The sequence below is a fragment of the Manacus vitellinus genome, unplaced genomic scaffold, assembly GCF_001715985.3.
Source record: "Manacus vitellinus isolate BGI_N305 unplaced genomic scaffold, ASM171598v3 scaffold_84_pilon, whole genome shotgun sequence".
Taxonomy (NCBI): domain Eukaryota; kingdom Metazoa; phylum Chordata; class Aves; order Passeriformes; family Pipridae; genus Manacus; species Manacus vitellinus.
In genome coordinates this window covers 1107841-1123469 of record NW_021940840.1, presented here as the reverse complement: position 1 = coordinate 1123469, position 15629 = coordinate 1107841, and positions in this window count along the sequence as shown.

The following is a 15629-nucleotide window of genomic DNA, read 5'->3' as shown; positions in this document are numbered from 1 at the left end:
TCTTGGGGCTGGGCCTGTGCAGGGCCGGGGTTGGACTCAATGATCCTGATGGGTTCCTTCCAACTCAGGAGATTCTATGATTCTATTCTATGATTCTAACCCTGCCCTCTGGCAGTGGGAAGCTATTTCCCCTTGTCCTGTCCCTCCATCCCCTGTCCCCAGTCCCTCTCCAGCTCTTCTGGAGCCCGTTTAAGCCCTGGAAGGGGCTCTCAGGGCTCTCCAAAGCCTTCTCTTCTCCAGGTGAACACCCCCAGCTCTCCAAGCCTGGCTCCAGAGCAGAGGGGCTCCAGCCCTCAGACCATCAAGATATTCTGCTGATCTCTCTGGGGTTTCTCACTTAACATCTCCAACATCTTGGAGTGCCCCTGGATGAGGTAACTCATCTGCCACAGCCAGTGAAATCTGTTCTTTGGATCCAAAGTGTCATGGGCTTTAGTAGATCTGTGCAAGTCATCCCAGTGAGTTCTTAGTCCAGATATTGCCTCCTTAACCCCAGGCCCAGCAAAGCCTGGTGTGTGCACTGTGCATTCCTTTCACCTCCCTGGTGTCAGCACAAACACTTCCTTCAGGGCTTCCCAAGGGATCCCTTACCATTGGAGATGACATCCTCTGGTGCCAGTGCTTGCATTCCCCAAAGCAGCTCTTCCATCCTGGTGCTCATGACTCACCCTGGGCTGACAGGGGTGTTAAGAGCTGCTCTTCTGCTCTGCCCCTGCAGAGACCTGCATGTGCCAGTGCTTGCAGAGGTCCAGCCTGTCATTCTCCACAGCAAAGAATAAAACAGCAGCTGCTGTGTTTAGCATAAAAATAAAGAAAGAAAAAACTGTGTTTGTAGCACCAAAACTTTGCTGCCTTCTGGGTTTCTCTTCTCTGGCAGCTGGAGCACAAAACAGATCATCAAGATTTAATTCAGCCTGTGGCTTGAGCATCATCTTTGCAGCCCTTTCCCTTCTCCACAAGCCATCTACCACCCCTGCATGCATCTCAACATGGATCCCCTTCCAGCTAGCTGGATGTGATGGAGTTCTTGGCCAGGCAGGAGCCGCATCTTACAGTCTTTTATTGCTTGAACATGTATTTGTTGCATCAGGTGTTGTGGAGAAGGAGCAGATGTGATGGCCCCTGTGTGCCAGCTCTTCTGTGGGTGCTGGCTGCACATCTCCTGGGTTTGCAGTGGGGGTGGTGTCCTGAACAGGAGCTCTGAACACCTCCCTGTGCCCTTGCCCAAGCTGGGATAACATTTTTTCACTCCCCCATGCTTGCACTGAACTCATTTCCAGTTGGTTCCTGACACACTGGGACGTGCTGTGCCACCTCCCAAGCACTCCCTGTTTCCTGCAGCACAGGAGCCTCACAGAGCACCCTGGGCTGCTCTGGGCACTCTGTGGTGTAGAGGTTTATGCCTTCCCCTTCCCCTTGAGCAAAACCCTTTCAGGGTGCCTGAAGCCTCACCTGCCAAGTAGAATCATAGAATAATGGAATATCCTGAGTTGGGAGTGACCCACAAGGAGTGTGGGGTCCAACTCCTGGCCCTGCACAGGACACCCCAATAATCCCACCATGTCATTTCATATCCCACCCTGGAGTCCTTCCCTTGCAGTCTTAGCACCGGGTGTGCAAGGAAGTGGCCCCTTCCAGTGCCAGAAGGGGCTCCAGGAGAGCTGGAGAGGGACTGGGGACAAGGGATGGAGGGACAGGACAAGGAGGAATGGCTTCCCACTACCAGAGGGCAGGGAGAGATGGGAGATTGGGAAGGAATTGTTCCTGTGAGGGTGGGGAGGCCCTGGCCCAGGTTGCCCAGAGAAGCTGTGGCTGCCCCTGGATCCCTGGAAGTGTCCAAGGCCAGGTTGGACGGGGCTTGGAGCAACCTGGGCTGGTGGAAGGTGTCCCTGCCCATGGCAGGGGGTGACACTGGATGAGCTTTGGGGTCCCTTCCAACCCAAACCAGTGTGTGACTCTGTGATGATTCCACAGTGTGGACACTGTGGATGGTGGGGCAGCCCTGGCAACAGGAAAAGAGCTTCCTGGAAAACTGCAGAAGCCAAGGGGAAGCATTCCCCTCTCTGCTGGTGGATCTCAGTGGAGAAGACCCTCTCCCTGTGCTCACACCACAAAATCCATTCCACTGGCACTGACCCGTGTCCTTGGACACGACTGGCCCAGCAGCCAGAGGGCTGTGCTGGCACAGGCTCCTGGGAGAGCAGCATCAGTACCAGATGAATATTAATCCTAACAGGGGGAGGCAGAACCATTGTTTACCCTGCTTTTGTTAATCAGTTTGTTTCCCTTCGTGATCCCAAAATGGAATTAAAAGGCTCTGTTTACATTGCTGAATTATCATCTGCTCCAGCAGGTAAAGCACTTTGGCAGAGAATTAATGGAGCTGCAGACAGATTTGTGTCAAAAATATGTGCATATTTTCCCACCGAAGGATTTGTTTGAACTGAGCTGGAATCTCATGCCTTTGTGTTTAAATAAAACATCATCCACCAACCACCCACACAAGCTGTGGGGATGCTGTGGCCCTGAAACAAGTTCACCTTTAAAACAGCTGAGCTGAAGGCTTTTCCCTCACTTGATTCAAAGGTGATTTTCCAAGACCAAAGGTACCCTCTGAGCATAGCTCAAGGATTCCAAATCTTCTTGAAGGAAACATCCAATCCTGATGCCAGAGAAAGACATGAGGGTGTGCACCGGGATCAGGTTTGTCCTCAGGATCTTGTGCTAAATTGTGCTGGGGGGAGGGTGGGTATTTCTGTCACAACAGCAAGAGCCAAGTTATCTTCTCTGATGCCGCAACCCAGCACAGAATGGGGCCCTTGCACCTGCCTCAGAGGGCTGAAAAAAATCCAATTCTGATCATTTTTACTCCAGCAGCACTAAATTTATAACCCAGCACAAGGAAGACAAGATCTAAAAACCAATTTAGCAAAAAATAGCCTTTGCAACTAAAAATTAATGCTTCGAAAGACCTAAATGAAGCTTGAAAATAGCTTTTTTTCATCTCCAGCCAATGATTCACGTGCCTATTTGCAAACAATTCAAATGCAGTAAATTGAGAGGAAATATAAATCAGGTTCCTAAGTGAAGCTGCATAAATCCAATAAATGATTGATGAGAGAATCCTGTTTTAAGACGCTGTTGTCTGTCTCCAGGGCTGAGGCACAAAATAATGGGCCCTTCACCTCTGGGCAGTGGAGAACAGAGCAAGTTGCACCGACTTCTGATCCCCACTCAAGGTCAGATGCAGCTTTCTCTCTCCACCTGGCCCAGCTGCCCAAGAGAGAACTGAACTGCACAATAAAGGTGGCCTCACCCAGGGACCTGGCACAGTTCCTTATGGTCTCTCCTGGGGAGGAGGAGGAGGGAACAGACTCAACAGCTGTGCTGCACAAGAGATTCCAGGGCAGCCCTGCAAAGGGCTCAGTGCTCCCCAAGAAACATGGACATGGACTTTGGACAAGGGTATGGAGTGACAGGACAAGAGGGAATAGCTTCAGACTGGGAGAGACTAGGTTTGGATTAGATGTTAGAAATCCTTCCCTGTGAGGGTGGGGAGGCCCTGGCCCAGGTTGCCCAGAGAAGCTGTGGCTGCCCCTGGATCCCTGGAAGTGTCCAAGGCCAGGTTGGATGGGGCTTGGAGCAACCTGGGCTAGTGGAAGGTGTCCCTGCCCATGGCAGGGGGTGGGACTGGATGGTTTTTAAGGTCCCTTCCAACCCAAACAACTCCTTGATTCCATGGTTCTATGATCCCAACGCTGCAGTGAGTCAGGAGCCTCTATCTGGTTCCAGGGCAAAGGAGCAGATCTGTTTGCAAATGCTGGCTCTGCAGTAGGACCATGGTATGTTCCTCCACTCTTGTAACAGGTCTGGGGCTGGCCAAGCCCTGAGGAGAAGCTCGTGGCCCCTTTGTGCTCTCTCTGTACACAGGGGTGTGTGTCCTGCTGGCACAGGGAGCTCCAAACCCTCCTCTCAGACCCCAAGGGCAAGGGCAGCTGGAAGGGTGGCTGCAGCTGATGTATTCCCAGCCCTGATGACTGTGGCACCTGAAGGGCAGTGCAGAGACCTGTATCCAAACCCTTGCTTGGAGGTGCAGTGTATAACCAATATGTGGTGCTCACGATATAGATGGAGGTGCAGTGGGTAAGCAGTTCATGGGAGCTGATCACCAGGAAGGTTGCAGAGAGTGAGAAGGTCCCCCCTGAGTCTCCTGTTCTCCAGACTGAGTCTGCCCAGCTCCCTCAGCCACTCCTGGTGCTCCAGCCCCTCCCCAGCTCCGTTCCCTTCCCTGCACACGCTCCAGCCCCTCCTTGCCCTTGTTGTCATGAGGGACCCAGAACTGGACACAGGACTTGAAATGCCTCAGCAGTGCCTGAAGGTCTTCATTCCTTGTTCTCCATATGACCAGCAGCTCCAGTGACCATGCTTGGAGTGCTGGGAGCTGTGTGCAGACCCTGCACCTCCAAAGCACTGTCCTTGCTTTGGTGGTGGCTGTGAGCACCTGCCTGCAGTGAGGGATGAGCCTGTAACACACCAGCAGCTGTTGGCAAACCCCTGAGGGAAGAGTGTCTGAGCAATGGAAATCTGGGTCCCCTGTCCAGCAGTGCCCTGCCTCCAGCACAAGGCTGGTGCCAGAATATCCCCCGTACCCTGAAGGGCTGGTTGCCTGTCCTGCTTCAACTGAACATCTCTGCAGGCACTGGCAGGATGAGCTGTGTCACATGCTGCTGCTGCTGCTGCTGCTGCTGCCCTGGGGCCCTGGCCTTTTTCCATCCACAGACTGATGGGCACACTGGAAAGGGACAAACCTCAGACGAGTTGCTGTGCACTGTGGGGAGCTCAGTAATTTTGGGGGTGCCACATTTCCCATCCCTCATGGAGTCCCTGGAGAACAGTGGGGAAGTCCTGGAGATCATGTGGTGCAGGGCTGTGCCCCACTAGTCCTGCTGTGAGGTGTGTCAGCTGGGGTTGGAGCAGAGCAGATCAGCCCTGAACAGACCTTGCATTTCATTGCCTTCATCCTGCCCCACCATCAGGCTCCCAGGAATGTGAGGGGAGAGGATGGCTTGCTTAGGGAGGCATCAGTGTGGCCAGAATGTGATGCCAAGGGGTGGGAAGAACCTGAGCAAAATCCAGACCCTAGTTGTTCCCTGCTTTGCTTGGGACTGGGAGCTTCAACCACTTTTTCTGCACCTGACAGGTCAAGGCAGCTACCACCAGCTCCTGCTTCCAGGCAGCTTGGCATAAATCAGCATCAGAGGAACCAGGTGACTTGTCTCCACTCCAGATTGTCCCCTGTTTGAATTTGGCTCTGACACAGTTTTCATGAAAAATTTATTTTGTGAGAAAATGGATTTTCAATCAAACCAGGCATTTCTACATGAAATATTGTTTGCATTGACATTTTCCAATTTTTTTTTCAATGATACAGTTCCCTTCCTTCCTTCTCCCACCTTCTTCCAAAGAGACAAGCACAAAAATAATTCAGAAGTAGTGTTAATTTTTCAGTGAAAGTGTCTGGCTTTGGGTAGCACAGGACTGCATATTTTTAGAGAAAACCAAATATTTTTCCTCAAAACTGTGGAAAAGTCAGTTTTCAGAAATGAAACCATCACCTGTTAACGGAGTGGGGGTATTAGAGCCATCTGGTGAAGAGTTTGCAGAGAGACATTGTGGTCTGTAAGCAGCCAGGAGGAGGATGCTGTGTCCCCTTGGCCCCACAGCCCTGCCCATGCAGAGCCACAGGGAGCAGGGACAGCAGGGGCAGTGCCCTGGGGTGGCTCCTCTTCCTCATGACCCAAAGCCCAAAGTGTCCTTCTCCTGACAGGGTTCTCTGTGCCTGTCCTCCTGCTCTCAGCCAGCTCTGCCCAGCCCTTGGTTCCATCCTAATGAGGCTGGAGCAGACACCTAATTAATCTGCTCTGGTGACAAACGGCGTGTTGGGCAGAGGGAGGAGGAGGCAGCTCTGGGCTCTCAGAGGACTCTGCTCTGTCACGGAGCTGATTCCCACGTGCCCCACGAGGGTGCTGTGCTGGTGACACTGCCAGCCCCTGTGCCCTGATTCCTCCTCCTTCTGCCCTATTTCTGCCTGGCCCATTGACAGGCCAAGGGAGGCTCAGCTTTCCAAAAGCTCCATGTGACAAAAGTCTCTTCCACAGGCATAGGCTTTGGGGAATTGACCCTGGATCTGCCCAGGCACAGGTGAGCATCCAACTGCAGGTCCTCCCTCCTTTGGGTGTTTGGCTCTGCTCATACAGGACCAGCGTGGGGAGCCCAAGGTCACCTGGTTTATTCATCCGGAGAAGAGGAGACTGAGGGCAGAGCTCACCAGGGGCTGCAGCTCCTCCTGAGGGGCAGCTCTGATCCCTGCTCCGTGTGAGCAGGGACAGCAGGCAGGGAATGGCTGGAACTGTGTCAGGGCAGGCTCAGGTTGGATCTCAGGCAAAGGTTCTTCCCCCAGAGGCTGGTTGGGCACTGCCCAGGCTCCCCAGGGCAGTGGGCACAGCCCCAAGGCTGCCAGAGCTGCAGGAGGGTTTGGACAACACTCTGAGGGACAGGGTGGGATTGTTGGGGTGTCTGTGCAGAGCCAGGGGTTGGAGTTGATGATTCTTGTGGGTCCCTTCCAACTCAGGAGCTTCTATGATCTCATAACGTATGATCCCACAACAGCCCCGAGCTGGATATTCTCCCCCACTCCCCAAGCTGTCTGGGAGCAAAGGGTGCTGGTGTGAGAGAGGGGCTGAGCCATGGCTGTGCAGAGCAGGTGAAGCTCTCAAGGCACTGCAGCTGCCTCCAGCACAGGGATGCTGCTGACTGTCCTTCCAAGGAGCAGAGGTAGTTCCAGAGGGGCCTGGGTGAGGTTCACCCTGCCAGCTGTGGCTGGCAGCTGGCTGGGCACACGGCCTTGGGAAATTCTTACTGTTTTTCAGCTCTTGCTCTTTTGCAGGACTAGCAGAATTTCTCAGTGTAGAGACATTTGTCAATTTGCATAATTAAAGCACTGCAAACTCATCCAGATTCACAGATCCCTGCGCTGGCTCCCTGGAGACTCACCACTTCTCTCCCATGAATTATTTATTGGCAGTGCTGTTTCTAACAGGCCCCTTTGTCTGCAGCGTTTGCTCCAGATTTCAGCTCTCTGAGGTGGAGATGATGCTGGTCCTCTGAGACAGAGCTGGGGAGAGGAACAGCTCCATTTCCCACAGCCCTTCCTGTTTCCCTCTCCCCATTGGGGAGAACAAGGGAAATTCCCTGGAACTGTGGAGCTGCTGCAGAGGGAGCTGAAGATGTTCAGCCCAAGGTTGGACTCAATGGTTTTGGAGGTCTTTTCCAATCTTAACAGTTCTGTGATTCCCTAAATGACTGTGGCAGCAGCAGAGGTTCCTGTGGAGGTGTCTGTAGCAGGGCAGCCCCAGGGCTGTGGTCCCCACTCTGCTTCATGCCTTGGGTGCATCAGCAGCAGGGGCTTGGGAGGCCTGGCACCTCTGCCCTGGGTGCTGCCCAACGTAAGACCTGCATGGCACCTGAGGGCTGTGCCTGGGACAAGTGAGAATGTCTCTCCATCCCTGTGTGCTGTGAACATCCCCCCTGTGATGGGAGTTGCTGGTGCCCCTCAAATCCTGGACTCACTTCTGGGCCCCTCACAACAAGGACACTGAGGGGCTGGAGCGTGTGCAGGGAAGGGAACGGAGCTGGGAAGGGGCTGGAGCAGCAGGAGGGGCTGAGGGAGCTGGGGGGGCTCAGCCTGGAGCAAAGGAGGCTCAGGGGGGACCTTCTGGCTCTGCAAGTCCCTGACAGGAGGGGGGAGCCGGGGGGGGTCGGGCTCTGCTCCCAGGGAACAAGGGACAGGAGGAGAGGGAACGGCCTCAGATTGTGTCAGGGCAGGTTTAGGTTAGATATTAGGGAAAATTGATCCATGGAAAATGTGGTCAGATATTGGCACAGACTGTCCAGGGCAGTGATGGGGTCACCAGCCATGGAGGGATTTAAAAGCCCTGTGGATTTGGCACTTGGGAAACACGGGTTAGTGGTGACCTTGGCAGTGCTGGGTTGACAGTTGGACTCCATGGTCTTAGAGGGCTTTTCCAACCTGATTGATTTTGTGATTCCATGATTCTGTGAGGCAGAGGAACAGTCTGGGTGGTTACACTGCAGCCAGGCACCCCAAGCTCTCCTGCATGCTCCCCTTCCCACAGGCAGCTCTGCCTCTGGTGAGAGCAGCCACTGATTAGTCCTGCCAGAAACCACACTTCCCTGGCTCAGGCACAGAAAAAAACAACAGATAACATGAGAGAGAAAGTCAGAGAGAGGGAAGAAGGCAGGAGCAAGTGGTAAGTACATGGAAACCTTGCTGGTGTTTGCAGGCTCTCCCTGCTGGAGTCGAGTGTGTGCTTGTAAATCCCACAGCAGAGGAATACAAATATTTGTGCTGTGGAAACACTCCCGATAAAGTCCTGGAGCTCTCCCTCTCAATTCCTTTCAGCCTTTCAGAGGCCTGTTTGCTACTTGGTCTGTGGGAGATGGCAGAGATGCAGCTGCTTTTGCATGGGCAGAGAGTGACAGGACAAGGCAGAGATTTAAATTAGATGTAAGGAAGAAACTCTTCCCTGTGAGGGTGGTGAGGCCCTGGCACAGGTTGCCCAGAGAGGCTGTGGCTGCCCCTGGATCCCTGGAAGTGTCCAAGGCCAGGTTGGACGGGGCTTGGAGCAACCTGGGCTGGGGCAAGGTGTCCCTGCCCGTGGCAGGGGGTGCAGTGAGACCAGAGCAGCACTTTCCAGTCTCATGCCCTGGACTGATGTGTCACCCTGAACCTGGAGCTGGATCTGGTGGGAGGAGTTTGCAGCTGCAAATTCAGCCCTAAAAAGTTGTGATCTGCCCAAATTACAGATGCCTGTGCAGTTCTCATCCCCTCCCCATCCATGAATATGGATGTACAGCAGCGGGGATTTTAATAACATAAGCACTTGCTATTCGATATCCTGGAGCTGTGCCAGCCCCGGGGCTGCAACAGCAGGGAATGCCCCAAAAATGAGATGAGCTGTAAGATCTCTTCCCACCCAAAGCACTCTGTGATTCTCTGGCTGAACTGGGAGCACTGGCATTGGCACCAGGGGGGCAGTTCCCAGTGCTCTGCTGTGCTGGGCCCTTTGGCCCAGGCCAGCGGGACTGGGGGTGTCCCGGCAGTGCTGTGGTGGCTTCACTCGATGAACAGCTCCAGGCTGGGTCCTGCAGGGCTCAGGGTTTCTTTTGGCAGGCCCAGCTCTGGCTGTGCTCATCAGAAGGTGTGATCACACCTGCAGAGCTGAGGCCTGCAAGTCTAATTTTCAGCTCCTGTCCCCTCGTTAAATCAGACGAGGCGAGAAATGGTACAATGCAGTTGGGGGCTATTGTGAAAAACCTCTGCAAAGGATTTTTTGTAGTGTGATGGAAGCTGGAATATTCATCTGGGCTTCTTAGTTTTTGTTTTAATTTATTTATTTTTTTTTCCCAGGGACTGCTGTTGCTGATGTATTATTTATATAGCAGGAAATTAGACTCTGAGGACTCAAGTATTCTTCAAATAAGCTTCCTAATTCTGTCAATTAAGAATGCACAGGCTGCTGGGGCTCTAGCTTGGGATGAGCTGCAGAGGAGTGAAAGCTGCCCCTGGTCATTGCTCTGATGTGCTGCTACAGATATTTCAGCTGGAGGAAAAATATCTTAGTCCCAAAATCAAACGTGTGAGATGCTAGGAGGCTTATATAGAGCAGCTCTGGCTGATTCCAGTGGGACAAATAACTTCCCTGTGCTCTGACAGGGGAATACTGAAATGCTGAATGTGTGTCCGCTTGTTGTTCTGTTCTGTAGTGAGATCTGCTGCCTTTCCCTGCTGTAACAAACGGCTGCCAGGGCTGGGAGCCCACTGTTGGGGGGAGTTTGGGGTCATTTACTCCCTAATTAATGCAGTAATTCTTCATGTGCTCCCGGGGCAGCTCTAGAGCAAATGAGCTGATGTGTAATTAATATATAAAAGAGCATCTTCCCTCCTTTATTACCCTTCCTTAACCAGCAGGAATTTGGAAATCTGTTTGGAATTCTCCTCCTGCACCAGGCCTGTTCCCAGCCATGGGAGCAGGATTAGGCACAGGGCTGCGGGACGGGCTGTTCCCGTGGGAGGTGGGAATGTCATGGGGCGGGGGGGGGAGGGAGCAGTGTCTCCAAAATGCAGCCGGGCACGGGGAAGGCACCACGCCGGGAAACAGTGTTCCCTTCTACCTGCCAAAGCTCAGCCCCGATCTGTGCCCGAGCATCTCAGAGCCAGGAAAGAGCCCCGGGGGGAGCTGGGGCTGGGGGATCCTCACCAGCACACTTACCGAGCCTTTGGTGCCTTTCTGCACGGGGATGGCAGCACAGGGAGAGCTCAGGGCTTGTGCCCCCCTTGGTGCTGCTGAGAGAGAGGTGAGATCTCTCAGAGGACACCCCTTGTTCCCCTCCTGCCCCTCCTGGCCTGGACAATGTGCCCCCCTCCCCCCTGCAGGCACTTCAGCTCTCTGGCTGAGGGAGGAGGTTTATTGCTGCAGCACAGTTTTTCTTTTTTATCATTGCTACGAATTTAATGTCCACTGCAAATGCAGATCTCTCCATCTGGAGGAGGGATAACTGCCTGTGCTGCCTGCTCTGCACAGGAGCTCGGTCTGCAGGACACAGACACTGCCTGGGCAGCCCAGGGACAGGGCTGGCACTGCTGCTCGGGGTCAGGGCTGCCCTGGTGACCCCCCTTCTCCTGGGGGACAAGTCCTTCAGTACCACATGCCACAGACCAGTTCAGAAAGGATGGATTCCTCTGTGTCCCTGGGAGTGTGGGGCTGCCCCTGTGCAGGCAAAGATGTCACCATCACCCTCCAGCCCTTGTAGGGGACATCACAGTGACTGACTTGCACAAGGCCTGTGTTAACTGAGCTGGGGATCCCCAGTCACAGAGGAGGAGAGAAATAAATTTCCTTGCTTTCCGTAACCCTTTATGGCCTTGGAAGCATCTCTTTGTCACTCTCCTTTGTCAGCCAAACAAGTTTTCCCTCCCAGCCTTCTGTAGCACCATCCTTTGTGGAAAAGCTGCTGGGAGCATGGGTTTAATTTTTAAAGTGGTTTGTAGATGGAAAAAGATGAAATAACTCATCCATTTGCATTCAAAGAGCAGAACCACAAATCAACAGCTCCACAACACTGATCAGCTGCAGGAAATGCTGTGTGCTGGTTTAGTGCTCGGATTGGTGCACAGGGATGTGGGAAGTGCCCTCTCCACCATTTCCCCAATCATGGGCATGTCCCTTTGCATGAGCAGCAGACATGCTGGGAGGTGACTGGGACCTGTGATGTTTTCGGGGTTTTTGGAGGGTGAGTGTGGCCCCTCACTGTTGCTGTGGGGTGGTGGAACATCCACAGCCCAGTCTCAGCTTCCCTGGGAGCACCACACAGGATCACCAGGGGCAGAGCAGAGCTGAGAACAGCTCCCATGATGAGGGTGTCCTACCCTGCTGGATCCATGGGCTCTCATTATTTTGGCCCCAACCCCTCCCTGTGTGCTCTCCAGAGTCTGACTCCTAATCCCACGTATCTGGATCTTGCTTTCCCTTCTCCTGCCTCCCACAGGATGCAGCACTCTTGGCCACAGGCTGCCCCTCTACCCCATCCTCCCACCACTGGTTCTGGTGCCCTCCCTCTGTTTTGCCCTGGCTCTGGTTTTTCTCTCTGCTGCCCTGCAGTGCTCGTGAGCCAAGGGCAGCACGTCCTCCCTCTGTGTGGCCACCACAGACCAAAAACTGAGAAACTGGGAGCAAAACTCAGCTCTGAATCTCTCAGGCTTCAACCCATGTGTTGAGTTAGAAAAGCTGCCAGCAGGCAGCTCACAGGCTGTTTCTGCTTTGAAGAAGCTTGTGAAATCTAAACCACACGTGGCATTAGAGTTCTCCATGCCCTTCATGCTTGGGGGGGGGAATAAATGCTTTTCTTTTCAGCTCTGGTGAATGCAGGGCTGAGCCTCTCCATCTGAAAATGCTGGGTTTGCTATGGAAACCAGGCCCTGTTGTGACAGCTCTCCAGTCCTCATCCAGGGAGGAATCAGAGACAAGGCTCCTGGGTGGGGAACAATGAGCAGGAGAGAGACACTGATCCTTTTCTGCACCTCGCTGGGGCACACGTGCAGCAGCTCCTTGCTTGGCTGGCCTTGCTCTCAATTTGGGAGGGCAGTGATGGAAAGGGGGACTGGACACAGGGAGGGAAACAGCAGAAATCTCTGCATTCCGCTCATTTCTCAACACATTCTTTTCTCCTTGTTATTCCTCTTCTCAGTCTTCTTTTTTAGTCCTGCCAAATAGGAACGTACAGAAATATCAGCCACAGTGTTTTAAAGAGGCAGCACACTTACAAAACTAGGATATCTGTCATTAAAAGTTTGGATTATTCCTGCTTTTCTACTGGTTGTCAGGAGACAGAGCTTTGCAGGAACCTGCCAGCCCACTCCTGGGGATGTCTGTGCTCCACATGGACTGTGGGGGAGAAGGAAGAGCTGCACAGTCCTGGGGGGCACTTGCCTGTCATTCTCAGCCATCTCTGTCATGGGTGTGGTGCTCAGCAGAAACATCCTGCAATGGTTAGGAACAGAGGAACCCATCACTCATATTCCAGAGCTCCTGCCTTTGCTGCCAAGGCTCTCCACAGTGGAGCAGGTGCCTGCAGAGCCAGGAGACATCAGGAGGAGGTTTGGAAAGCAGCAAGGCTTCTAGAGGGGCAAAACCTACTGCACTCAGGGTCCATACAAGTTCTCCCTGGAGGCCCTTGCAGGGGTGTCACTTCAAAGACAAGAGGGATCAGCCCAGTGTGGGTGTGCACAGCTGATCTCACTGTCCAGGGGCATTGATCTGACCAAGCCTGGAAGCCACCTTTACACTCTTTACAGTCAGTGGAGTCCAGAGTTTCTTTCTCCCAGTTTCTTTCTCCCACACCTGCAGTTTCTCAGCTGAGCTGTGTCCCAGGGTCTGCAGCCCAGACTAACAGGATGCCCTCCCTGAGCTACAGTGTGAAATGCAAACACCATCTAACTCTGGGATCTATGGTACACATGAAATCCATGCTTGCACCCCTTAAAGAGAGGGAAAAAAATTATCATTATCATAGATCATCGCCAGGACCCTTTTTGGGGGGTCCTTGGGCCTCCTTTTCCCCAGAGTAACCCTCCAGCCAGGCCCCAGCTCAAGGCAGGAGAGACGCAGGAGAGCAGGCAGGAGAGCAGGCAGGAGAGCAGGCAGGAGAGCCTGCTGCTTCTGACACCAGGTCTGTAAATCACATCCCCCTCCTGCCTGCTCTCCCCAGGAGTGCTTAAATCAACTCTAAATGAGCTCTTTTAAGGAAATGTAGGCAATCAGTGGTGAGTTATTGCAAGGCACAAGGGCTTTCTTAAAAGCGACCAGCACTTATTGGTCATTTGGACTCCAGAAGGCACAACCCTTTAAATCAGAGCCCACAGGTCGGGCTAAAGCAGAGCCTCTGCCACTGCCTGGAGAAGATCTGTGCTGCAGGGTTCATAAAATCACAGGATATGCTGAGTTGAAAGGAACCCATCAGGATCATCCAGTCCAACCCCTGGCCCTGCACAGGCCCAGCCCCAAGAGTCACCCCCTGTGCCCCAGAGCATCATCCAAACCCTCCTGCAGCTCTGGCAGCCTTGGGGCTGTGCCCACTGCCCTGGGGAGCCTGGGCAGTGCCCAACCAGCCTCTGGGGGAAGAACCTTTGCCTGAGATCCAACCTGAGCCTGCCCTGACACAGCTCCAGCCATTCCCTGGCTGCTGTCCCTGGTCCCCCCAGAGCAGAGCTCAGTCCCTGCCCCTCCTCTGCCCCTGCCCAGGCAGTTGGAACTGCACTGAGCTCTCCCCTCAGTCTCCTCTGCTCCAGCTGAACACACCAAGTGCCCTCAGTGTCCTCACACGCCTTCAAATCAAGGCCCTTCCCCATCCTTGTGTCCCTCCTTTGGACACTCTCCAATGGCTCAATCCCTTCCTTCCATTGTGTCCCCCCAAACTGCCCCAATGTTGAGGTGAGGCTGCCCCAGGGCAGAGCAGAGTGGGACAATCCCCTCCCTGGCCCGGGGTTTCAGTACCTCCCTCCCTCCCCACTGTCCCTCCAAACCATCCGCTTCAGTACTGTGTGAATTCAGGCTTTGGCTGCTTTTGAGCCCTTCTCCAGCTCTTCCACACTATCCTGCTTGGAGAGCAGCTGAAATTAGAAGATCCTGGAAAGTGGTGCCCCGTTGCTGAGGAAAAGAGTGTCACTCCCTTCCAGGGTGATGTGATTCCTGAGCCTGCCACTGAGCTTTTCCTCATCCACAGTGTTTGCAAACAGCAGCTACAAACCTCAGCTGTGAGGAGGGAAGGAAATTCTCAGAGAACACACAATTTAGGACATTTCATTCACCTCCTTCTTTCTGAGGTTTAGGGAGATGGATGAGTTAATGTTTTCATCTTCTTTGCTAGGAAAAAAAAACACATTAGAATGAAAGTCGTGACGAGCTCCTGAGTCCAGACGGTGGGACTTCAAAAATGTGCTAAATATCATAAGATCAGTAACAAACCCCTGAAAGTTGGCGAGAACTGCAGTGTGTGAGTGCCCACACATCTCTCTGCCTTTGACAGCCAGGCTGAGGCTCAGGTGGGGCTCTGCCTCTTCCCCCCCACCCCGCCTTTCCCAAGCTGTACCAGGGAGGGGGGCAATGGGATCAGAGCAGCCTGTGTTTAATGTGAAGACAAGACATTCATCAGCAGCCTGATCTGGTAATTTCTGTGCTGTGTGGTGGCAGTGAGTGACAGCTCTATAATCTCACTCAGGGGAGTCATCGTGGGGGTCACACTCTGTCAAGGAAACCACAGGTAATGTTTGCAGCTCCTTCTCTGAGTTCTCCTGGTTTCAAAGCATTTCAGAGATTCTCTCTTATTGTCTGTAATGTCAGGGGAGTTGCAATGAAATGTCATCCTTCCCCCAAAATATTCTGCCCGCAGATGAGATGTGTTGGTTTCTGACTGAGGTGGGGCATTTTTGGGTGCAGAAAAGAGGAGCAGGGGTTCAGCACAGGGCAGAGGCTGCAGCAGCAGTTGTGTGGCAGCTGTTTGGAAAACGGTGCCTTAGGATGGCAAACCCTCGATGACCTCCCTCCCTCCAGGGCCTGACATCTTTTCACTCAAGCATTTATTAAGTATTTCCCCACACCAAGCCTGCTATATTGGGTGCCCAACGTGGCAGACACTTCTGTGGCCATAGTCACCCACCAACACCAAGTCCCTACCCACAGAGTGCTGAGCCCTGTGACCCCTCTGTGTGAGGCAGAGCATCTCTCTGCTCTTCAGGGGCTGTGACACCCATGTGCTGCACCCTCACAGCTACTTAGGTGTTCAGGCCTGTAATGAGTCCTGCATCCCTTCCTTCAGCCTTGGTGAGGGAGGGTGTCCCCCATGGCACAGTGACTTGCAGGGCTGAGCACCCAGCCTGCTCTGGGCTGTTTGGGGTGTTCTCATGCAGGCTGTTCCTCTCCCAGGCAGCTCAGGTTGGAAGTGAAGGCATGAAAGGGCTTCACCAGCTCTTTCAATCCCACTGGAACCTTCCT